Source organism: Mus caroli, unplaced genomic scaffold (genome assembly GCF_978045245.1).
Source record: "Mus caroli unplaced genomic scaffold, Mus_caroli_1 scaffold_15, whole genome shotgun sequence".
Classification (NCBI taxonomy): domain Eukaryota; kingdom Metazoa; phylum Chordata; class Mammalia; order Rodentia; family Muridae; genus Mus; species Mus caroli.
Window position 1 is genome coordinate 98,433,604 of NW_028227270.1, and position 25,684 is coordinate 98,459,287.

The following is a 25,684-nucleotide window of genomic DNA, read 5'->3' on the forward strand; positions in this document are numbered from 1 at the left end:
AGGAGGAACAAAAATATGAACTAACCAGTACCCCCCAGAGCTTGTGTCTCTAGTTGCATATGTTTCAGAGGATGGCTTTGTTATCATCAATGAGAGGAGAGGCCATTGTTCTTGAGCAGATTATATACCCCAGTAGAGAGGAATGTCAGGGCCAGGAAACAGGAGTGGGTGGGTTGGGGATCAGGGTCGGGGAGGGTATAGGGTACTTTCAGAGAGAAAACTAGCAAAGGGGATAATATTTGAAATGTAAAAGAAAATAATAATAATAATAATAATAATAATAATAATAATAATAAACACAGGAGATTCCATACTCTCCTGATGACTGTGTCCTAAACAGTACACTGAACATAGCCCTTGCCTTTAGTAGTTAATGAAATTTAATTACTAATGCAAATATGCTTCAAAATTGGTCAAAAAGTGATCACTTTGGACACCCACCTGGAACCCTGCACAGAATGCACAGGTGAGTGCTGCCACATCACGGGGCATGGGGCTGTGTTTCACATTGAAAGAAAGCTGTGGAGGGCTAATCTGTGGGAGAGAAGGACTTGCTACTCTGTGAGCAGACAGTGGCTAGATTCAGGGTGTAGATGGTTAATTATTTCCTAAATGCAATCCAGAATTGTCTCAGTGTCCACAAGGACAGTGTGCAGGGTCACAGAAAGTGAGCTTGCTACTTACAATATAGAGCTGCTGGTAGAGATAGGGCACTTGCAGTGCAGCCTGGAGTAGGAAGCTCTTGCTCACATAGCTTCTGCGCCATCTGTGTGATTTTCCTCCAAACACTGAGGACTTCGATTTGGAATGTATAACTTCTGGTGACGTCAGTTTGTTGTGGTTGAAGCACTCTTTTTTTCTTTATCATGATTTGATTTCATTTGGCATGAATTTCTTCTTTTTTAAAATACTTTTTTTACACTCCATATTTTATTCCCCTTCCATCCACCTTCTGAATGTTCCACATTCCATAACTCTACCCCACGCCCCTGTCTCCACGTGGATGTACCCACCCCCATCCCACCTGATCTCTTAATTCCCTGAGGACTCCAGTTTCTTGAGGTCCGACAGTCCAACCGTATGTGTGTTGGGGGCCTCATATCAGCTGGTGTGTGCTGTCTGTTTGGTGGTTCAGTGTTTGAGAGATCTTGATGGCCCAGATAAATTGAGACTGCTGGTCCTCCTACAGCATCGTCCTTCCCCTCAGCTTCTTTCAGCCTTCCCTAATTCAACAACAGCAGTCATCTGCTTCTGTCCATTGGTTGGGTGCAAATATCTGCATCTCACTCTTCCAGCTCCTTGTTGGGTCTTTTGGAGGGCAATCATGCTAGGTCCCTTTTTGTGAGTGCTCCATAGCCTCAGTAACAGTGTCAGGCCTTGGGACCTCCCCTTGATATGGATCCCACTTTGGGCCTGTCTCTGCACCTTCTTTTCCTCAGGATCCTCTCCATTTCCATCCCTGTATTTCTTTCAGAAATATTATGGGTCAGAGATGTGACTGTGTGATGGCAACTCCATCCCTCACTTGATGTTCTGTATTCCTGCTGGTACTGGGCTCTATAAGTTCCCTCTCCCTACTGTTGGGTATTTCCTCCAAGATCTTTAAATTTGAATCCTGAGAGTCTCTCAACTCCCAGGTTTCTGGTGCATTCTGGAGGGTTCCCCCAACCTTCTAGCTCCCGAGGTTCCCTGTTTCCAGGGATTCTGCTGGCCCTCAGGGATTCAGTCATTTTCCCTCACCCAATACCACATCTGGTTTCATTCTCTTCATCTCTCCCACCCATGCCCACTTTCTCTCTCAGGTCCCTCCCCAAGTACCCCCTCCTCAACCTGCACTTTTATTCTCTCTCCCAAGTGGGACTGAGGAATCCTCACTTGAACATTTCAGCTTGTTGAACTTTTTGAATTCTGTATACTGTATCTTGGGTATTCTGTATTTTTTTTTTCTTTTTTGACTAATATGTACTTGTTTGCTTGTACATACAATGCATGTTCTTTTATGTCTGAGTTACCTAACTCAAGATAATATTTTCTAGTTCCATATATTTGTCTGCAAAACTCAGGATGTCTTCGTTCTTAATAGCTGAATAGTATTCCATTGTGTAAATGAACCACATTTTCTGCATCTATTTCTTCTGTCGTAGAACATCTGGATTGTTTCCAGCTTCTGGCCACCACAAATAAGGCCATTATGAATATACTGGAACATGTGTCCCTGTGGCATGATGGGGCATTTTTTGGGTATATTCCCAAGAGTGTTATAACTGGGTCTTCAAGTAGATCTTTTTACAATTTTCTGAGGACACTCCAGATTGTTATCCAGAGGGATTGTAACAGTTAGCCATCCCATCAGCAATGGAAGAGTGTTTCTCTTTCTCCACATCCTCTCCAACATGTGTTGTCACCTGAGGATTTGATCTTAGCCATTTTGATTGGTGTAAGGTGGAATCTCAGGGTCCTTTTTATTTGCATTTCTCTGATCACTAAGGACTTTGAACATTTCTTTACGTGCTTCTTAGCCATTTAAAAATACTCAGTTGTGAAATCTCGGTTTAGCTCTATACACCATTTTTTGATTGGGTAGTTTGGTTTTTTGATGATTAACCTTTTGAGTTCTTTATATATTTTGGATTTTAGCCGTCTATCGGATGTGAAGTTAGTGAAAAATGTTTCCCAATTGGTAGGTTGCCAATTTGTTTTATTGACTATATCCCTTGCCTTGAAGAAGCTTTCCAGTTTCATGAGGTCCCATTTATCAATTTTTGATCTTAGATCATGAACTGTTGGAGTTCTGCTTAGGAAATTTTCTCCTGTGCCAACGAATTCACTTTCCCACTTTCTCTTCTATTAGATTCAGCATATCTTGTTTTATGTGAAGGTTCTTGATCCACTTGGACTTGAACTTTGTACAAGGTAACAAATATGGGTCTATTTTCATTCTTCTACATACATACAGACAGTTAGACCAGCACCATTTATTGAAGATGCTTTCTTTTTTCCATTGTATATTTTTGGTGTCTTTGTCAAAGGTCAAGTGACTGTAAGTGTGTAGTTTTATTTCTGGGTCTTCTACTATATTCCATTGATTAATGTGTCTGTCTCTGTATCAACACCGTGCAGTTTTTATCACTATTGCTCTGTAGTAAATCTTGAGGTCAGGGATGGTGATTTCCCTAGCTGTCCTTTAATGTTAAGACTTATTTTCACTATTCTGGGTTTTTTGCCTTGCCAGATGAATTTGAGAATTGCTATTTCCATGTCTTTGTTTTGGGATTTTGATGGGGATTGCATTGAATCTATAGATTGCCTGTGGTAGGATGGACAGTTTTACTATGTTAATTCTGCCAATCCATAAGCATGGGAGATGTCTCCATTTTCTGAGATTTTCTTTGATTTCTTTCTTGAAAGACTTGAAGTTATTGTCATATAAGTCTTTCACTTGCTTGGTTAGAGTTACCACAAGATATTTTATATTATTTGTGGCTATTGTGAAGGGAGTTGTTTCCCTAATTTCTTGCTCAGCCTTTTTATTCTTTGTATAAAGGAAGGCTACTGATTTGAGTTAATTTTATACAATGTACCTTTTCCTCATTACCTTATATAACATTTTCCAAAATTGACCACGTACTGGGACACAAATCAAGTCTCAACAGATACAAGAAAATTGAAATGACCCCCTGCATCGTGTCAGACCATCACAGATTAAAACTTGATATCAAAATCAACAGTAACAACGAAAAGCTTACACACTCATGGAAGTTCATCAACTCTCTACAGAATGAAAAAAAATGGGTCAAGACATAAATAAGAAAAATTAAAGACTTGCCAAAGTTATAGTGAAAATGTATACACAACATATTCAAATGTATGGAATAATTACTAGGAAAATTCAAGGCATTAAATGCACACATATTACAAAAATATAAGAGATTTTCTACTAGCAACTTAACAGCATACCTGAAATCTTAAAAAGAAGAAAAAATAAGTAAGGAAGGACAAGAAAATCTCAGTGATCATCCCAGGTCTGGGCTGCCACCTGGGAGCCCAGCTGCATCACTTGCAAGAATGTGCCTTTATCTCATCTGCCATAAAACCTTTGACCTACAATTTGCCAGGAAATACCCCAGGACACTGGTGGCATAGAACTAATGGGACTAGGCAACCAATCAGATGTTACTTAAGGCCCCACTCCAACAGAAGGAACCCATACCCAACAATGCTTGTGTGACTAAGAACTAGAGACTAGAGAGGCCACAGAACTAGGGTAAAACCAAACACTACTCTTCAAAATATATAGTTCAATAAAATGACTCCTAATAATATTCTTCTATAGTCATAGAGCACTGTGTTATCTAGTCATCATCAGAGAGGTTTTCTCTAGAAGCAATACATATGCAGAGACCCACAGGAAGATATTTGACAGAAAGGGAATCTATCTGGGAAGTCTACATCAAACCCCTCCCCTCAGAGTACAGGGGATCTTTTGGAAGAGGAGGCAGAAAGACTATAAGAGCCAGAGAGGTGCATCTTCTCTGACTAAATCGAGACCCAGCAGTTCTCTGCTGTATATGTGCTGGGGCCTCATATCAGCTGGTATATGCTGCCTGGTTGGTGTTCCAGTATCTGAGAGATCTCTGGCTTGACATGACAGGAATTAATCTGCTACTGTTCTTAAAATTACAGAACTACAAATAGTACAACTTTAAAAATAAAATTCAAAATTCAAAAATTGAAGACAGAGAGAGAGCCAGAGAGCGAGAAAGCAGGAGCCAGAGAGGATGGAAAGCATCCAGAGAAAAAGGACTTCTGAATCAACTAAGCAAGGTACATATGAGCCAAAATAGGCTGAAGCAGCAAGCACAGGGCCAGAATATACAAGGGGTCCTCTGGAGACTTGGGAAGCTCAGTATACAGAAACATAGTTAGCTGTTCATTTTCTTACCTCTCATCCTTCCTCTCAAAATAATTAAACTCTAATTAAGCTGAAAATAACTTCAGGGCAAGTCAAATGATGTAATTGTGGGAGAGGGCAGCTGTAATTCAGGACTGAGGCTCTGCAGTGACATTCCTTCCTCCTAACACTGTGACAACATGAAACCTGAAGTCTTCAGTACCTGATGGCAGCCAAGACCTCCACAGATCTAGACAGTACAAATATGACCTGGCAAGTATCACCTTCCCAGAGCTGCTCCAGAGTCTGTTGGTGCCACAGAAATCCAGGGGAGAACATGGAGGTAAGATCTTAGATATCCTCAGCTTTGCTATAGAGAGATTCATTAAAGCTAAAGTCTCTAAATAGGCCAGGGCATAGTTGCAAGTCTTTGCAAGCTTTGGATCCTCCACTTTTCTCTTAGCCTGACAAGGCTGGTCTCTGGTTCCAGAAAAATCAAAGGACAAAAGTTCCTGGAGACACAGAAATGGGACAGAAATGCTGAGACATTGCATTCCATGTTTAGGCTGGAGTCAGGACAGAGCTGTCTCTGGGTGGTTCTTTGCCTGAGATTACCTCCTTATTGTTTTTTGAAGGAATCAGTAAGATATAGAAGAGTTTTTGATATCACTCAAAAACTTGAGACAAGCATAATGATAAAGTTCTGTAAAATCAGAATGAGAGAAACTGAAATATTTGCTAAATGCTAGGCTGGTTTACACAGGGAGATTCTGTCTCAAAAATAAGAAAACAAAAGAAAAACAAACCAAAATTCTTATATTTAACCTTCATGCTTGCCAGTATTGTGACTCCAACAGTGTCACTAGTTTTGTAAAATGTGTATTTTTTTCTGCTATTCATGTATTTCCATGCTTTATATACTGACAAATGTTTTCTTTACTGTAACAATGAATTCCTAATTTAAAATTTTTCCTTCTGTATCCATCCTAACATTCTTTGGATTTTATCACATATTACTATGCATACTTGTGAAATTAGTTCCTGCATACCTGTTGCATATGGAGACAGATAAATCACTAGAGTAACAGTTAACATTCCCATATTGAGAGTCCTGCTGTAAAGATCTGAGCTGTGAATGAACTACATCCTGAAAGAGCTTGTCCCACTGCTAAGCAGCAAAGAGTAGAAAACTATTTTTGCTATTGTTTTTTTCATTTTAGAAAACCAGAGTGGGTGGTTGTAACCTTCACAAGGCTTGGGGATTAGATGCAGACAGCATATCACCCATCTATCTAAACACAAGGCCTGCCCATCTTTTAGTATTTCCCATTATGAGTTGGGAGGAGTTGATAGCAGGGTTTTGTACGGGTTTCAATCACTAACTGAATATTTCATTTCTATGTTAAATCTGTTAATGCTGCATATGTCCTTGGTATTAATGTCCAATGCATTATTCACTGTGTCCAGATATTTAGGATGATGCTGTGATTTCCAAGATGCTGTAGGGGAGCAGACAAAAGACATTAATTGACAAAGTCATGAAGCCACCTAGGTACAAACCTAAGGAAAAAACAGGGTTCACATATACCAAGAGTTAGAATACCAGGGTATAGACATTTAAATAATCTTGTGAGTTTGACAGGAAGGGGAGCAGGGAACAGAGGCATTCCAAGTACTCAGAATATACAAACCCATGGAGACACTGAAGCAATCCAGATTGATCCTATTCTAGTAAATGTGCACAAAGCTTACAAAAACTATTCACGATAAGAAAATGGAACTCCACATCCTGAGCAATAACATCATGCAAAAGTCTTAAGTTATGGAATCAGCTTGAACTGATGTTGAACAAAGCATCCTGCTTGACAAACATGTTGGAAAAGAAACAGGAAGAGTAGCAGGCTGTAAAGCAAGCTGACATAAGGCTCCACAGAAGCAGATGCCACCATGAACTCTTAGATGAGAGAGTCCCTGCTCACAACTCTATACCTCAACCTACTGTGCTGCATGCAGCTATGTTGAGAATCCTTAACTCGTAAACTACACTCATCAAATGGCAGCAGCTAACACCTCATGAATCCCCTTCTCCATCCCTCTTTTTAAAATTTTTTTATTAGGTATTTTCCTCATTTACATTTCCAATGCTATCCCAAAAGTCCCCCATACCCTCCCCCCCCCACTCCCCTACCCACCCACTCCCACTTCTCGGCCCTGATGTTCCCCTGTATTGAAACATCTAAAGTTTGCAAAACCAACGGGCCTCTCTTTCCAATGATGGCTGACTAGGCCATCTTTTGATACATATGCAGCGGAGTCAGTCAAGAGCTCCGGGGTACTGGTTAGTTCATCATGTTGTTCCAACTATAGGGTTGCAGACCCCTTTAGCTCCTTGGGTACTTTCTCTAGCTCCTCCATTGGGGGCCCTGTGATCCATCCAATAGCTGACTGTGAGCATCCACTTCTGTGTTTGCTAGGCCCCGGCGTAGCCTCACAAGAGACAGCTATATCTGGGTCCTTTCAGCAAAATCTTGCTAATGTATGCAATGGTATCAGCATTTGGAGGCTGATTATGGGATGTCAAGAGACTGCCATACCTGGGGATCCATCCCTTCTCCCATCCCTCTTATCAGCAACAGTTGGTCCATGGCCGCTTCATGCTTCCTTAGATGCCCTGAGGTCATTCCTTGGGGTCACATGTACTCCAGAGCTTAGCTAGACATCCGCCATAGTTGCAACCTGGTGGTTAAATGAACTTTTCAGGATATCATATGGTGATTCAGGTTTAACTGCTGGCCTCTACCAGGAAGGATTATTCAACTTACTTGACATAGAGAGCTGCCTTTAAAAAAGTACCCAGTAATCATTTTTATGGAGTGAAATCACAAAATGGTCAATATAAAAATTTTTAAATATTAAAATATAGAAATATAAGATACAAATTTAGTAACCAAACATAAATCTAGACATTGTTGTGCTAACCAAAATGCAGATAAGAAAGGAATGTAGAACAAAGGAGAGATGTGACAGGTGAAGAAACTAAATGTGAGAGATGCTGCAGTGTTTCCCAGCATTTGTGTGTGATGTGGGGAAGGCAGACAGGTTCAGCATGAGCCTGAGTCTTTAGGAATTGGGTAGGGAAATATGAAGAAATACAAAGAGAAAAAAGAAGAAATTTTGTTTGGGGAAGCTTGAAGTACAAATCAACTATGCTGAGAATTAATGAGGGAAATGCATAAATGCAGACAGACAGACAGACAGACAGACATACAGACAGACAGATACATACATACACACACACACACACACACACATACACACAAACTTGCACATGTCAGTTTTACCAGTGTAGAGCTATTAAATTAAAATCTCTTTTAAAATTTCCATATCAACCAGTTACCAAACACCTGTCAGGGCACATTAATCCAGAGTCCACAGGATAAGAGGCTGGAGTTTCTAAGACTTCATGTGCAACATGCATCTACCACTGCCTATTGAACACAAGAAAATTCTATTACATAGAATGTGCTGTTCAGATCTATGTCCAGCATTACTGATACTTTCTTTAAAATGCATTAGCATCCTGCATACAAGAAAAGAAGAAATGATTTATTAAGAAAATAGTTTTTCTGTTCCTGACTGTGCTTGGCATTCTGGGAAACATGTCTGTTTCTGTGAATTATATGTTCAGTTGGTGGGGAAGCCCTGAGAAGAAACCCATACACATTATTCTGATCCACTTGACTTTTACAAACATCATAATCCTTCTTGAAAAAATGATTGCCTAAGACAATAGTAGCTTTTGGTTTGAGAAACTTCCTAGATGACATAGGGTGTAAGATCATTGCTTACCTGGAAAGGGTGACCCAGGGCCTCTCCATCTGCACCAGCAGTCTCCTCACTGTGGTCCAGGCCATCATCATCAGTCCCAAAGCATCTGGGTGGAGGAGGCTCAGGCCAAAGTCTGCATGGCATATCCTTCCATTCCTCTTATTCTTTTGGATACTCAATGCTTTGATAAATGAGAACCGCATCAATTCCATCACAAATACAAGCCTGAATGTATCACACATTAAGAATGGCAACAATAATCGTTATTTTATGTTACCACGTCATAAAATAAAATGGATTTTTCTTATCTTCATGGTCTTGAGAGATGCAGAGTTTCAGGGTGCCATGGGAGGTGCCAGTGGCTACATGGTATTTCTTCTCCACAAGCACCACCAGCATGTCCTCTACCTTTAGAACTCCAAGCTTCTCTACAGAACTCCCCCTGAGCTGAGAGCTGCTCAGAGTGTCCTCCTTCTGATGCTCTGTTTTGTTTTCTTCTACTGGACAGATTGTGCCTTTTCCCTAATTTTAAGTCTCTCTTCAAGGGACAAGACCTAAATGGCAAATACTTGAGAATTTCTGGCCCTTGGTTATGCAACTGTTAGCCCCTTTGTGCTGATTCACAGGAATGGGCTTCTAGTTAAATATTGTCATGCTCAGTTGAAGAAACAGAAAATATCTCTCATTTGTGTGCTCAACAAGGAAGAAAAAATTCTCAGTTCTGCGATATTGTAGGTAAGATAAAATCCGACACTGCAGTTTAGACATCTGTGGGTTACTGAAGCCTTGCACTGAAGTTAATCTTAGCAGATTGCAATAATATAGAAATCTCATTCTCCATTGACTACCTTTAAAGGGACTTTATTTTTAACTTTTTTGTATTAATTGCTGTATTTGTTTGCCTGCATTTATGACTATATAACATGTGAATGCCTGAAGCCTGTAGTGGTTAGAAGAGATTCCCAAATGTCCTGTGACAGACTGGATTTGACAGATAGTTCTGAAGAAATGTGTAGTTGCTGTGAATTGAACTTGGACTCCCTGAAGTCCAACCAGTGCTCTTAGCAGCTGAGCCATCTCTCCAGCATGAAAAAAGTCATTTAATTAGGATTTGTAAAACTGGCAGTGCTACTACCATGGCTTAAAACATGCAGATAAAATTCATAAACTTTATCAAAATTTATTGTAAGGTAATCAATCATGTTAGTTCAAATTTTTCTGATCTTTTTTCCCTACTTTGTTCTTGCTAAATAGCAGTACTGTGAGGCTCTTTAAAGCTACTTCAAAGTATCTGTTATTATCTAATCATAGAATGAATTTCACAAGACTGTGAAAGAATGACATGTACTGTATATTCAAGCAAGAGGAAAAAATAAACAGTGAACTATCATTTATTATTTGTCCATAGTTCCTATGTTGATTTTAAAATGTGGAATTGCTCTTTCCAAGGTGAATTAATGAATGACTGAAGTAAATGGACACTTGAAAGCCACTGTCTTTTGTAAATTCCCAGGTGCTCTCCAGGGCATTATCCAGCTCCTTATCATCAAAGAATTTAATCTGACTCTATATTCATTTCAATGAAAGATTCTTTGCTTAATTTCTTAAATAGAATCAATGCAATGTTATTGAAATGGTTCTAATAATATGATGGATAAATTATCAAAGACATATTGACATAATCATTGAACATGATATTATAGTGTGGTTAGTGGTAGGGACATGCCTTATTTTGAGAAATTATCTGCCAAATCATATAATTTCTTATAAACATTGTGTGTTCATCATGGATGTGCTTTACAATAATAGCAATAGGCACATCCTTTTTTTCATTTGTCAAGTATTATACTTCTTTGAGGAGCTACAATTTTTGCTAAGTTAATAGTTACCTGAAAGATGAGTGTGTACAGGATGGTAAACAGATCTGAGAAGGGAGTCATCTAAGGTGATGTTCAATGTCATGGAGCAGAAATTGACTGATGCTGCCTTTGGAATGTTCTCATAAAAAGAAATTGAGAGATGGAGAATACATAGAACTATATTCTGTGAAGGCATCAGCATGATGTTCATGTCTAAATGTCAATATTGTCTTCATGTCAGAGAAAGCAAAAAAGGGTGTAGGGTCACAAGAGCAAAACAAAAGTATTTACAAGCAAATAATTCTGTGCATTTTCATAATATGTTAGGCATTTCCCCCCTAAAAACAGAAACTCCACAGGCCTGAACCATGCTTGCTTGCATTTCTCAAAAGAATTGTCCTATTTCTGGGCATGAAGATGATTTAAAGTGACCTGAATCAGAGATTAAATTATTATTATTATTAATCATTATTTATTGCAAAGGGGTCAGAAATATGGACACATTTTTTAATTTCAGAAATTCCCTAGGTAATGCTGGTTGTAAAACTATAATTTATCTAGAAATGGTTGCCCATTGCCTCCCTCTTCATCTGTACTGTCTGTCTCTTCAGCGTGGTCCAGGCTGTCACCATCAGTCCTGGAACCACCCTTTCAAGAAAGCTCTAACCACATACTCCATGGCATTTCCTTGAATTGCTACTCCTTTGCATAATTAATTGCCTGATAAGCTCCAACTTGTTGCACTATATCACAGCAGGCAGTAAAGCACCCAGGTCAGTAGTTGGGATGTTTACTGTGTATTGCTATATGCTGCCAGCCAGGCACAGAGCTAAATGACTGATGCTCTCTCTCATGGCTCTTCGTGATGTCATTTCCCAGGGTCTGATGGGCTGGAGCAGTAGGCTTATGGATCTCCATCTGTAGAAACATCATGTCCGTGTTCTCTACCGTCATAGCTCCAGGTCTGCAAACAATTCCAGGCCAGATATCAGAGTGACCCAAAGGGTTCTCACCCTCATGACCTGTTTTCTTTTCTTTTATTGGGCAGATTTTATTTTCTCCTTCTACACAGGTTCCACAGTGACACATGATTCCACAAACTGAATATAAAGGCATTTTTAGTACTTAGTTATGTTTGTCTCAGACCCTTTGTCCTGATCATCAGAGCTGTCTGTTCTGCTAGAGCACCACTGTGTCCCTTGAGAAATAAGAACTTCCTTTTCATACCATGTTATTTATGATGTAATGCTATATATACAGGAATGACTATGCTTTAGCATTCTAATATATCACAGCAACATATTTATTAAAATAATTCATTTAATTTTTTGCAAACAGATAATTGAAGTCAGGCTCTAGGAATTGGGCCGAGATGATCACTATTCCACCATGCTACAATTCCTACCATGCATTTTAGCTTGTTGCATCCTTCATAGTGAAATGCAGGAGGGCATGAAGACACCTGAAACTAGAATTTTTCCACATGCTAGAGGTTTACCCTTGTAAGACCCTCCAAACTTTTCCTGCAAAATTTGTATTTCCACTGCTCTTCCATCATCACTGACTCCTCTACTTATTTCAAAGCACTTACTATGTGCATGAGACTATTCTAAACCAATGAGCAAGTAAAGTAGAAGGATTCCAGGAAGCATACTTTATCTGAAGGTCACTTATAAAGTGGAAATGAGCAGAGATAGAATCCAATTCACTCCAGCTAGTAAGTGCTTGGCATTGCTGGGTACAAATCACTAAGGAACAGGTAAGAGTAAACCCTGTAAGATAATTCCAAACACAGTCAAGATATTGATGTGTGGTCAAAAAAATGAATAAGAAATCACAGGGGAAGTGTTATCTTTCAGAGATTGCCATTGTGATTTGGAAAAAAGGCTCCAGTTGAGAGCAGCATTCCTGAGTCCAGGGTTGTGTAAATAGCTCAAGAACAGTGTACCAAAATATCTACTTCCCACTTCTGTTCACTACTTAGTGCCTACACAGAAAATGGGCATTTGCTAGGACACCTTGTCCTTGCCTTCTAGCCTTGCTTCCAGAGTTTTGTGGTCCCCCCTCAATACAGCTCTTCAGACACATGGTATTTACAAGCAGACATCAAGACAAGGAGCTATAAGCATGGAGGGAAGATCTTTGCTGAAGCCCATGTACTGCACTCTTGTCAGTCAAGCGGATATTGAGGGCAGGGCAGTGGTGGCGCATGTCTTTATTCCCAGCACTTGGGAGGCAGAGGCAGGTGGACCGCTGAGTTTGAAGCCAGTCTGATCTACAGAGTGAGTTGCAGGATAGCCAGGGCTATACAGAGAAACCCTTTCGTGAAACAAACAAAAAGCAACAAACAAAACAAAACAAAAACAAAAACAACAAAAAAAGAGGGTATTGAGTTTTGAGGACACTATAATGTCTGGACCAGGAGGACACAGAGGATCCAAATGTATACAAACCATGAGTCTTCTAGTCTCATTTCTTGTCTAATTCCCAGAGAGGCACTGTCTTAGTCAGGGTTTCTATTCCTGCACAAACATCATGACCAAAAAGCAAGTTGGGGAGGAAAGGGTTTATTCAGCTTACACTTCCATACTGCTTTTCATCACCAAAGGAAGTCAGGATCAGAACTCAAGAAGGTCAGGAAGCAGGAGCTGATGCAGAGGCCATGGAGGGATGTTCTTTACTGTCTTGCTTCCCCTGGCTTGCTCAGCCTTCTCTCTTATATAACCCAAAGACTACCAGCCCAGAGATGGCCCCACCCACAAGGGACCTTTCCCCCTTGATCACTAATTGAGAAAATGCCCAACAGCTGGATCTCATGGAGGCATCTCCTCAACTGAAGCTCCTTTCTCTGTGATCACTCCAGAGAAAGTGTCAAGTTGACACACAAAACCAGCCAGTACAGGCACCTATCCTTGCAGTGTGTGCTCTTTCCTGGGAGCCAAAAGGTCAAAAAGGGCTGTTCACCAAAGCTATCAAAGAGCTCACTGCCCTTCCTACCTGAAGAGAAATGAAAATATCTCAAAAGTCCCTGAAGGAGTCCCAGTATCTGACAAGGAAGTCAAATACACAGTTCTCTAGTAAAAAAGTTGAAACTCTCAAAAAATGGAGGGGTGAGGTATGCAACAGCCCTTCTTGTGGATTTGGGAGATACTCATGGTTTTTGAAACATCTAAATTACTGTCCAGCTTATGGCATCCTTTTACAGAGTGCTGTTTCTCCAGAGACCACAAGAGTGTGCACAGAGTTATAATCTTTGTCGCTAGTGGGTAATGACAAGAATGAGGGGTCAGTGTGTCACTTGATACAGTTCTATACAGGATTTTTATTGCCTATATTATTCTCTTGCATTTTTAAAATAAAAGATATGTGCCACAAACTTTTTGTGTACATAGTTTTGATACACACTGACATCACAAAGACAAGGTGTGTCTGAGAGGAATTAAAGAGACTAAAATAACAAAATGATACATATCTAGACATAGGTGTGGAGAACATGAACAGGTTAAATATGAACACCAGATGAAGGAAATGTTGTGAAACAAATAAATTTACAGAAATAATTCTTGTGAGATTTTAGTGTTCTATTGAGCCATGCTGGTTATCAATATGAATGGGAAGGATAATGATCATTGTTCGTGGGGCTGGAGATAAAGTTTAGCAATTAAGAGCACTTGATAATCAGACAGAATACTCATGTTGGGTTCCTAGGACTCACATGGTGGTTCACAACCTCATGTAACTCTAATTTCAGAGGATCCCATGCTTCCTTACAACTTCTATGTGGGAAGATGCCCTTCCAGGCTTCAGATAGAGTGAACTGGGCAGCAACCCTGGCACAAAATCTTGACCTACAATCTGTCCAGCCTGAAAAATATGCCAAAGCAATGGTGAAATAAACTTATTAGGATAATTGAAATGTGCCGGGTTTACTTTAAGAGCAGATTTTGTTTTTCCCACTAGACTAGACTTATTAGAGAATCCAAATACCTATGGAAACCCCAAATATGCCTGGTATTTTTTTAAAAACACCAATAAAATGACTCCTAATGATATTCTTCTATAGTCATATAAGTGTGTTATCCAGTCCACATCATAGAGGCTTCCTCCAGCAGCAGATAAGAACACAAAGCATAATTTTGTCAGAAAGTGAGTCTGTATGGGAGGTCTCAGTTAAATTTCTTACATCAGAATAAGGGAAGTTCTTGAAAGAGGAGGCAGAAACATCTTAAGAGGATGAAGGTAAAAAAGAGAACAAGGGCCTCTGAATCACCTAAGCAAAGTACATTGGAGCTCACAGAGACTGAAGGACCAAGCACAGGGCCTAAATGAGCACAGACAGTTCTCTGGGAATGCGGGAAGCTCAGTACACAGAAACATGGTTAGTTGTTACTTTTCTCCCTTCACATTCTTCCTCTCAAAATAATTAAACCCTAATGAAGCTGCAAATAACTTCTGAGCAAAACAGATGATGTAACTGTGGTAGAGAGGGCAGCTGTACTTCAGGGACTGAGGCTCTGCAGTGGCCTTCCTTCCCACTGACACTGTGACAACATGAAACTTGAAGTCTTCAGTACCTGATGGCAGACAAGAGCCCCACAGATCCAGGCAGTACAAATATGACCTGGCAAGTGTCACCTTCCCAGAGCTGCTCCAGTGCCTGTCTGCAGCACAGAGGTCCAGGTGATTACAAGGAGGTAAGATCTTAGCATTAAAGCTGAAGCCTCTCTCTGATTAAGACAGGGAGCAGTTTAGAGGCTCTGTGAGCTTTGGGTCCTCCACTTTTCTTCTGACCATATCAAGCCTGATCCCTGGATCCAGAAAGATCAATGAAGACAAGTTCTTGGAGATACACAAATGGGACAGACATGCTGAGGCAACTGTTGTCCATCTTTGGGCTGGAATCAGAACAGAGCTCAGAGTGGGTCTTTAACTCTTTACCTTTATTAGAGGAATTAGTATGATATACAAGATTTTCAGATGTCTATAATCAAAGTGAGACAGTAATGAAACAACCCAGGAAAATCAGCACTAGAGGGACTGAGGAAAAATAATTGTTTTTCAATGATTTACAGAGGCAGGCTTTGTCTCAAAAAAAAAAAAAGATAAAAAAAATTACAAAAGCAATTAGGTTCATTTTTGTGACTCCATTTAGCTTTACTGTGACTCCAACAGACTCACTGGTATTTGTAAAGTTTGTACTTTTCACTTCTGATGTATTTCTAGTTTTCAAGTATGGGCACATGTTTTCTTTCACAATAATTTTATAATTTCTCATTTGGAGGATTTCCTTCTGGATTCATCCTATAGTCTCTTGATTCTATCATCTAATATTATAAATACTTATTTCAACTTCAGTCATTTTATGCCAGGTACATGTGTAGAATTATAAATGATAAAGTATAGCAGTTATCAAGACCATCTTGAGAATTCCTGCAGTAAGGATTCAGGGTGTGAACTACTACATCTGGAAACAGCTCATCTTACCTTTGCCCCAGAACTAAGCAGCAAAGAGCAACAATCTTTTTCTTTTGTTTTGTATGATTGTTTTTTGGCTTGCTTTTAGAAAATCAGGATAGTTGAATACAGCCTACCTCATATTTGGGAGGTGGGGTTAAACCCATCATGGGACCATCCATCTATCTCAACACAAGTCCATCCTGTCTTTCAACTTAATTTCCTATATCATTTCTGACAGACTACTTCAGCAGAAATGAATCATTTATCCAGAGGTCCAGAGGCTGGACTCAAATATGATTTAAAGTTAGGAAATAGACAACTTGAAATAGAGGATGCCCCAGGAAAGCTAGTATTAAACAAAGAGAAAAATGTTAGTGTTTTCCATCAGGACTTGGTGTTATCGATTGCATCAATTTTTTTCAGACTCCAATCTTTAAATGTTCATTCTAAAAATCAATAATGAATGCTTATTAGTTTTTTATTAATGTCTAGAGCTTACTTTATTATATGCAGATATTCAGAACGGTATTGTGATTTCTAAAATTCACTGGTATAGGCATCATTTATGCATTTATTTGGGAGGCAGTTAAAAAGGAATAACTGAAATTTCTGGAGTCATGAAGCCACCTAAAAGAAATCCACAAGAAGGCTAGTTTCCTAAAGTTCAGGTATGATATCAGAAGGACAAAGACATTTAAGGCAATCCTGTGAGGTTAGCAGGAGGGAGCCACTGAAGCATCCAAATCCCTCTGATTCTAGAAGAAGTGCCTGAGAAATGAAAATGGAGCTTTTAAACATGAATAGTAACATCCTGCAGAGGTCTGAGTCCTGGAATCACCTTAAACTGATGTAGAACAAAGCATTCTTCCTGACAAACAAGTTGGAAAAGAAAAGGTAGAAGGAGAAAAACTGACATAACTGCTGCTCACAAGGCCTCACAGAGAAAAATGACACCATGACCTCTTAGATTGGAGAGTCCCTGCTCACAACTGTGTGTCCCAACCTATTGTAGGCTACTGCATACAGACAGATTAAGAACCAATAACTCAAAATCTTCATTCATTTCAGGGCAGCACCTAACAACTCACTAATCCCCTTCTTCCACCTCTCTCAGAAGCAACAGCTAGTACAAGTTTGCTCCATGTTCTATTAGATGTACTGAGGTCCCACCTTGGGGTCACAGATGTCTGAGTCATCCAATGGGATCACAGTCCCCTGATACCCACTCTCCTAGGAAACATCCCAGAGTTCTACAAGGCACTATTCCTGGCTGCAACCTGGTAGTTACATAAATTTTTCACACAGGACTATTTTTTCAGGACATCTTTTGGTAATTCACCTTTAAATGTGGGCTTTATTGGGAAAAGTTACACAATTTGACTCAACACGGAGGACTATCTTTAAAAATACCTAGCAAACATTCATTTAGATGGAAATCACATAATGGTTACTACAAAAACTTAACATATTAAGATGAAGAAAATGAAGTTATAAAGCTTTGCTGTCAAAAGCAATTCTAGAAATTGTACTACTCAAGTTTCTCTAAGAAAGGAATACCAAACAAAGGAGGAGAGATAAGAAAGTTAAAGTATATATATATATATATGAAAGATCCTGCAGGTGTTGACCTGCAGGGTTTCCCAGCTTCTACATATGATGTGGGGAAGGCAGACGGGGTCAGTGCAAACCTTGGGCTTTGGGAATTTGCTGGGCATATATAAATGAATAGAATGAGAATCAGAGGAAGATTTTATTTTGGCTAGGAGAATTTGGAATTCAATTACACAATGCTAAGTGATAACAAGGGTAATGCATTCATTCAGACAGACAGATACACAAACAGCTACACAGAGAGAGAGAGAGAGACAGAGAGAGAGAGAGAGAGAGGGAGAGAGAGAGAGAGGGAGAGAGAGAGAGAAGCAATGTTGAAGTTGTCAATTAAGGTGCAAAGCTCAAAATTATTCTCCTTTAAATTTTGCTTTGAATATCAGATACCTATATCACCTGTCAACACACACAAAATATCCCGAGGCCACAGGATACAGGAGACATTACAGGGACCTAATCTGCAACATTAACTGTGTCTATGGCTGCTTTGTGAACTTCAGAAAAGGCTATTGCAAAATATGCTGATTGGATCCATGTCTAGAATTACTGAGGTTTTCTTCAAAAGTCTACGCATCCTGGATACAAGTTTTTTTTTAACTAAGAAGAGAGAAATGGTTTTAAAATATATTAAAGAAATTATTTTCATCTTTATAACTGTGTTTGGCACTCTGGGGAACATGTATGTTTCTGTGAATTATATGTTCAGTTGGTGGGGAAACCCTGAGAAGAAATCTGTACACCTTATTCTCATCCACTTGGCTTTTACAAACATCCTAATCCTTCTTACAAAAGGACTGCCAAAGACAGTAGCAGCTTTTGGTTTGAGAAACTTTCTAGATGCCATAGGTTGTAAGATCATTGTTTACCTGGGGAGGGTGGCCCGTGGCCTCTCCATCTGCACCAGCAGTCTCCTCACTGTGGTCCAGGCCATCATCATCAGTCCCAGAGCATCTAGGTGGAGCAGACTAAGGCCAAGGTCTACATGGCACATCCTTTTATTCTTCCTATACTTTTGGATACTCAATGCTTTAATGAGTATGAACCTCATCCATTCCATCACAAGTACAGGTCTGAATATATCACAGCTTAAGAATAGTAACAACTACTGCTATTTAATGCAAGAAAGTCAGGAAATAAAATGGATTTTTCTCCCTCTTATGGTCCTGAGAGATGCAGTGTTTCAGGGTGCCATGGGAGGGGCCAGTGGCTACATGGTATTTCTTCTCCACAAACACCACCAGCATGTCCTCTACCTTCAGAACTCCAAGCTTCTCTACAGAACTCCCCCTGAGCTGAGAGCTGCTCAAAGTATCTTCCTTCTGATGCTCTGTTTTGTTTTCTTCTACTGGATAGATTGTACCTATTCCCTAATTTTAAGTCTCTCTTCAAGGGACAATACATTGATGGCAAATACTCAAGAATTTCTTACCCTGGGTTATGCAACTTTTGGCCCCCTGGTGCTGATTCACAAGGATGGGCTTCTGGTTGGATGTTGGCATGCTCAGTGGGAGAAATTGAGAAAATGTCACTTTCATTTAAATGTCCAATAGGTGTCAAAGATATCTCAATTCTCCAATATTGTGGGTAAGACAAAATCCACAAAGCAGTTTAAGCATGTGATTGTTGTCAGACAGTCTTCCTGGTGACTCACATCCTCGAACTGAGAGAGAAAGAGAGAGCAAGAAAAAGACTTTAGCCAATTACATCGGTATAGATATCTCCTTCTCCACTTGCCACTCTTGAAGGGATTTTTACAAACTTTTCTATGTTTGTATTAATTTACTATGAATGAATATTTTGTCTGCATTGATGACTGTGCAACATGTGTATGTCCTGTGCCTATAGAGACTGGAGAGAACACCAAACATCCAATTGCTGACTGCAGGTAGAGATTGTTCTAAGCCACTGTATGGTTTCTAGGAGAAGACCAGACAATGTTCTTAAATCTTGATCCATCTCTTTAGCACTGAGGAAACAGGTCTAACAAAGATTTGTGGAACTGATTTTATGGCTACCATGACTGGAAGCATGGAGATGAATTTTGTAAATTTTATCAAAATTCATATTATTGTAATTGTTTTTGTTAGTTTAAGAAATATCATATCTTGTACTTGTTGATATGTTTTCATAATTCTAATGCCAAAGTGTATTTTGGACTACTTTAAAATATCTAAGTATCTATCCATGGAAAATATTTTACAGAATTATGAAAGAATGACATTTACTGTGTATTCAGTCAACGGTGACCCATTGCACCAGTCACAGAACTTAAATGCCCTGAATCATTTCATTGGTTTTATATTCATAAGAGTTCTCAGCAGGAATAAATACTGGAGAAAGGAGATAAAATAGATAATGAGGTTTTTTTTTTTTATTTTATACTTGCCTATAGTTCCGGTGTTGTTTTTAAAATGTGGATTTCTCTTTTTTCAAAGTAAATCAACACTTGCATAAATATACAAAATAAATTTTAAATTTAATTTAAAATTTTTTTTAAAAGGTAGACAGGAGATGTATAATTGTTGATACAGCATGAACAAGGATGTCCTGGACTTTGAGTGGCACATATGGCTGATATTTTTAATTTCTCTGTAAAAGTCATTGCCAATTGGAAAACAATAAAATAAAATCTTGATCAGAACATAAATTTTAAATTTTATCTCAGATTTCATCATTTTTTTTTATCATGGTTGCATGGAGCTATGAGACATTATGCTAAATGTAATAAGTCAGCTGCATGTAGAAAAATACCATGTGATTTTACTAATTAGTGGAATCTAAATATAGAAGAGAATAGACCTTTCAGTGTGTGGAATGCAGCATACACCCTTAAGAAACTACGTCCATTTGTGAACCCTGCTTGTGGCTGGTTCCTCATATAATCAGAAATATGAAGATGTGGCCACTCAGAGCTTGACATCTCTCACCTTCAAATTTTTCCTGTTATCTTCTTATCCTAAGACGTTTCCTAAGACATTAAACACATCTGTTCAGCCCAGTTATGGTAAAAAGTGTGCAAAGAATGAGTCTGCCTAAATTTAATTGAGCGAACCAATATACATGAATCACCTGGGCACATCATCATTATAGGAGCATAGCAGACACAAATGCAGCTGCATCACCAACACATCTGGATCTAATGTGGTGACAACCCCAAAAATTCTGTACAAGAAAATATCCCAACCCTGTATAAAGCTATTATATCATTTGTGTCTCCCCAAGATAATATGCAGCTGTGGCAGCAAGAAGTGAGACTGGAATCTCAGGTGCAGGTGGAATCTCTGGAGCCTAAAAACAGGCTCCAGTCCCCGTCCATAACACAGACACACATAGACACACACACACAGACATACACACACAGACACACACACACGCAGACACACACACAGACACACACACACACACACACACACATTAGACTTTAACTATTTTCATTTCTAGTCCCATAGCAAAAACTACTTCTCTATCATTCTATTTCATTGCTGTGACTGTAAGCAAATGTACTCTGTGGGACATATACTCAGTGCTTCATGGTGGCCAAGGGCCATGTCACTGTTGATGGAAATAGATTCAGCCAAATGTACAATAGTCCTCTGGTTCATATATTCTCTCCACTCCTTCCAAAATGCACTAGTATCTTTAGACACTGAATCCAAAGCCTAAGTAGACCTGCAAGCTGATTTATAGTTTGGAAATGTGGGTTAAAGAAGATGGCTCTGAAGAAACGGGAAACTAGTTTATGAAACTAGTTGGGCTTTTATGTTATTGTTTTTTGTTTCGTTTTTTGCTTGTTTGTATTGTCATCTCACATATTTCTTCTGAAGAATTATATTCTAATGACTGCTAGGATAACTTATTATTATCACTTCAAATGTGATAATCATGAATTAAACATATTCACCACCATGTTTTGCTCAATGGTATTCATTTTCTCATTTATTTATTATTTATTTATTTATTTATTCACTTTACATTCCAATCACTAGTCTCCTTGTAATGTCACACATGTCACACAGCCTGCCCCATGAATCCCACCTCTCACCCCATAGACTCCCACCGTGACACATCAAGTTTCTGCAGAGCTAGGCATAGCCTCTAGATCCACAGAAGCCAATAGATTTAGGAGCCCCTGCTCCAGTTGTAGGGTGATCCACATGAAGACTGAGCACTATATGTGCTACATATGTGCAGGAGGTCTAGGTGCAGCATTCACATGCTGTTTGGTTGGTGGTTCAGTCTCTGAGAGCCTACAAGAGTCCAAGTTAGTTGATTTACTTGGTCTTCCTGTGGAGTCTCTGCCCTCTTTGGGTTCTGTAATCCTTCTTCCAAATATTCCATTAAGACTCTCTGAGCTCCATCCACTGTTTGTCTGTGGGACTATTCATTGGTTTCAGACATCTCCCTGGTAACTGTCTGCTGTAAGAACTTGACCCTTCAGTGGTACTTACTTCAAGATGCCCCCAAGTGAGACACCTGAGAGGTAGATCTCAGATTGATGCAAAAGAAAGGTTTACTTTCTGGGGAGTTGGGGTCAACCTTCAATTAGTTCCTAAGGTGAGTGACTAGAAGGTGACTCTGAATGGCTATTACAAGCAACTTTTATACTTTTTAGGAGAACAGGTTACATCAGCAAGGTTAGAGTTCACACTTATTGGGTAAGCATATTGACCTTTAAATCTATTGGCGAGTATGCATGATGCACTTTTGACTCTACCTGGGACTTTCCAGAGGGTCATGTGACTATCAGTTAGTACATTCTGAGAATTTTTTACTCAAGAATGTTCTTGCGGGTGGAGAATGGAACTTGGCCTAGCCTTGACCCCAGGTTGGAGGGGGAAGCCTGGGTAAAGATGTAAGGAGGGTGTGGGACTGGAAAAGCCCTTAGGGTCCCTCACTGCAAGCATAATAAAGTATCATTAATAGTGTCAGGAAATGGTGCTCTATCCAAAAATCATACCTGATTACCAAGGATAGATGTTACTTCAGAGTAAAAGGTGAGGGAAAGATATTGCAAGGAAGTAAATCCATTTTAATATATAACAAAATAGACTTCAAGACAAGATTAATCAAAATATATGGGGAAAGATACTCTAAAACCATCAAAGAAAAAATCCACCAAGATGATATCTCATTTCCTAACATCTATCCCCAAAACTTACGTTTGGGCAGCTACATTTATAAAAAGTAGCACTACTACATCTTAAACCATATATTGACCATACACACTTATATGGGTAGATTTCATTATCCCACTCTCACCAATGAAAAATCATCCAGACAAAAACTACACAGAGAAATACTGGAGCTAACAGATAGTGTAAACCAATTGGATATAGCAGATATTTACAAAACGTATTATCCAAACACAAAAGAATAGCCTACTTTTCAGTACCTTATGAAACTGACCACATCCTCAAACACAAAGCAATTCTCATCGGATACAAAAAAAAAAAAAATTGAAATAAGCCCTTGCATCCTCCTCTGACCACCTCAGACCACCTCCTGCAGACCACCACAGATGTCAAAAACAACATAAAACTTCTGAACTCATTGAAACTAAAAAACTTTCTACTGAATGAAAAATGGATCAAAACAGAAATGAAAAATTAAAGATTTTTATGAATTTGATGAAAAAGCATATTCAGCATATGCAAACTTATAGGACACAATGAAAGTGGTGCTAATAGGAAAATTTATAGCATTAAGTGCCTACATAATAAAATCTTGAGAGCTCTTATCCTTGCAACTTAACTTCATACCTGAAATCTTTATTTAAAATAAATAAAGAAATCACACTGAAGAAGAGTAAACGGTAAGAAATTATCAAACTGAGAGCTGAAATCAACAAAGTAGAAACAAATATAACAATATAAAAAGTAACAATCAGGGCTGGTGAGATGGCTCAGTGGGTAAGAGCACCCGACTGCTCTTCCAAAGGTCCAGAGTTCAAATCCCAGCAACCACATGGTGGCTCACAACCATCCGTAACGAGATCTGGCGCCCTCTTCTGGAGTGTCTGAAGATAGCTACAGTGAACTTACATATAATAAATAAATAAATCTTAAAAAAAAAAAAGTAACAATCAAAAACAATACAATGAATTGGGTTTTGAGAAACCTGACAAAATAAACAAACCCTTATCTAAACTAACTAAAAGGTGGAGAAAGACTAGTCAAATTAACAAAATGAATGGAGAGTTTGGCATAAGAGACAGCAAGGAAATCAAGAGAACCATAGGACATACATTTAAAACCTGTACTCTACCAAACTAAGAAATCCTAATGAAATGGATAATCTTCTTGATAGGTACTAGTTACCAAAGTTACATTAAGATTGGGTAAACGATTTAAATAGACCTATAATGCTTAGTAGAATAGAAGCCATCTTCAAAAGTCTCCCTTACCCTCCTCCCCCACAAAAAAAACAACAAACAAACAAACAAACAAACAAACAAAACCTGGGGCTAGAGTTAATGTTAACACTCCTCAAATTGTTCTACAAAATTAGATAGAGAAGGAACATTGCCCAAGTGATTTATGAAGCCACAGTTACCCTGACACCTAAACCACATAAAGTCTCAACAAAGAAAGAGAAGTACAGATCATTGCTATGAACATAATTGTAAGTATAATCAACATGTTCAGAGGAATGCCCAATGCCTCATGGCAGAATACACAAGTATGTGGTAAATAGATAGCAGAGAAGGAGATGAGTAACAGTTTGTGCACTATGAAGAGATGAAGAACTGGAAATATAACGTTGGTGAAGAACAACCTGATGTGAGTAGCATGTCCTGCCACCTGAGGCCATGGCGATCTTCCTACCCATGCTGCTGCCAAGGGACATGTCTGGATCTGTGGCTCTGTATTAGTCAGGGTTCTCTAGAGTCACAGAACTTATGGATAGTCTCTATATAGTAAAGGAATTTATTGATGACTTACAGTCTGCAGCCCAATTCCCAACAATGGTTCAGTAGTAGCTGTGAATGTAAGTCCAAGGATCTAGCAGTTTCTCAGTCTCACACAGCAAGCAAGCAAAGGAGCAAGAGCTAGACTCCCTTCTTCCAAAGTCCTTATATTGTCTCCAGCAGAAGGTGTAGCCCAGATTAAAGGTGTGTTCCACCACACCTTTAATCCCAGATGAAAGGTGTAGCCCAAATTAAAGGTGTGTTCCACCATACCTTTAATCCTTGATGACCTTGAACTCAGAGATTTAATCTTCTGGAATCCATAGCCACTATGCCTCAAGATCTCCAGACCAAGATCCAGATCAGAAATTTCTATCTCCAAGCCTCCAGATAATGGTCATTGGTGAGCCTTCCAATTCTGGATTGTAGTTCATTCCAAATACAGTCAAGTTGACAACCAGAAATAGCCACCACAGGCTCTAAAGTAGTGGGGGTCTATGCTGATGTCCATAGCCTATGTTATCATCAAAGTCCATGCAGATGTACTTTGTTGGGGTTGCCATCTGGAATCATGTTGCTACCAAAGGGCTGAGCAGAGTTGGACCTGACTTAACCAGCTACAGCCCTTGGAAAAGTGTCCCTGCACCTCAACTGGACAACATGGTAGAGCTGGCCCTGGTAGCATAGGTGCAGGTGAGCCAGCCTTCAGGGTGTGATCAAGGGAGAGCTGGCCTTGCCCCTTGTCTGAGTGGCTTGCCAGAGCTGGCCCCAAGAGCATAAGAACAGGTGAGCTGTCTCTGACTCCCTTACCAGCTGCAGCACTCAGGACAATGGGCCCTGGTCCCTGCCTGTACAGTGACTGAGAGCTGTCTTTGGTGGTTTGGTGTAAGAGGCATGGCCCCACCCCTCACTTGGGCAAAGTAGGAGAGCTGGCCATGATTGCACAGCAGGAGAACAAGTGGGTTGGAATACTCAGTTACAACTCAGGCCCAGATCCAGGACTTTGAGTTGGCTCACACCAATATTTACCTTATCTATGAACTACTGGAGCACTTTAAGGGGTCAGTCCTGCAAAAACACAGCTGCATGATCTCTATGACATTGGACAAAAATAGACTGTCTAAGAGTGGGCCC

The 25,684-nt window shown here is 39.5% G+C and overlaps 3 pseudogenes across 1 annotated transcript; all 3 read left to right on the forward strand.

The window, feature by feature from the left end:
- Positions 1 to 5,228: 5,228 nt before the first annotated feature.
- Positions 5,229 to 9,324, forward strand: LOC110288210 (putative vomeronasal receptor-like protein 4; annotated as a pseudogene).
- Positions 9,325 to 10,812: 1,488 nt separating this feature from the next.
- On the forward strand, positions 10,813 to 11,819 carry LOC110288206 (putative vomeronasal receptor-like protein 4; annotated as a pseudogene).
- Positions 11,820 to 15,102: 3,283 nt separating this feature from the next.
- Positions 15,103 to 20,294, forward strand: LOC110288208 (vomeronasal type-1 receptor 4-like; annotated as a pseudogene). Its single transcript, XR_015045466.1, has 2 exons — positions 15,103 to 15,272; positions 18,027 to 20,294. The product of XR_015045466.1 is annotated as a vomeronasal type-1 receptor 4-like (transcript).
- Positions 20,295 to 25,684: the final 5,390 nt, after the last annotated feature.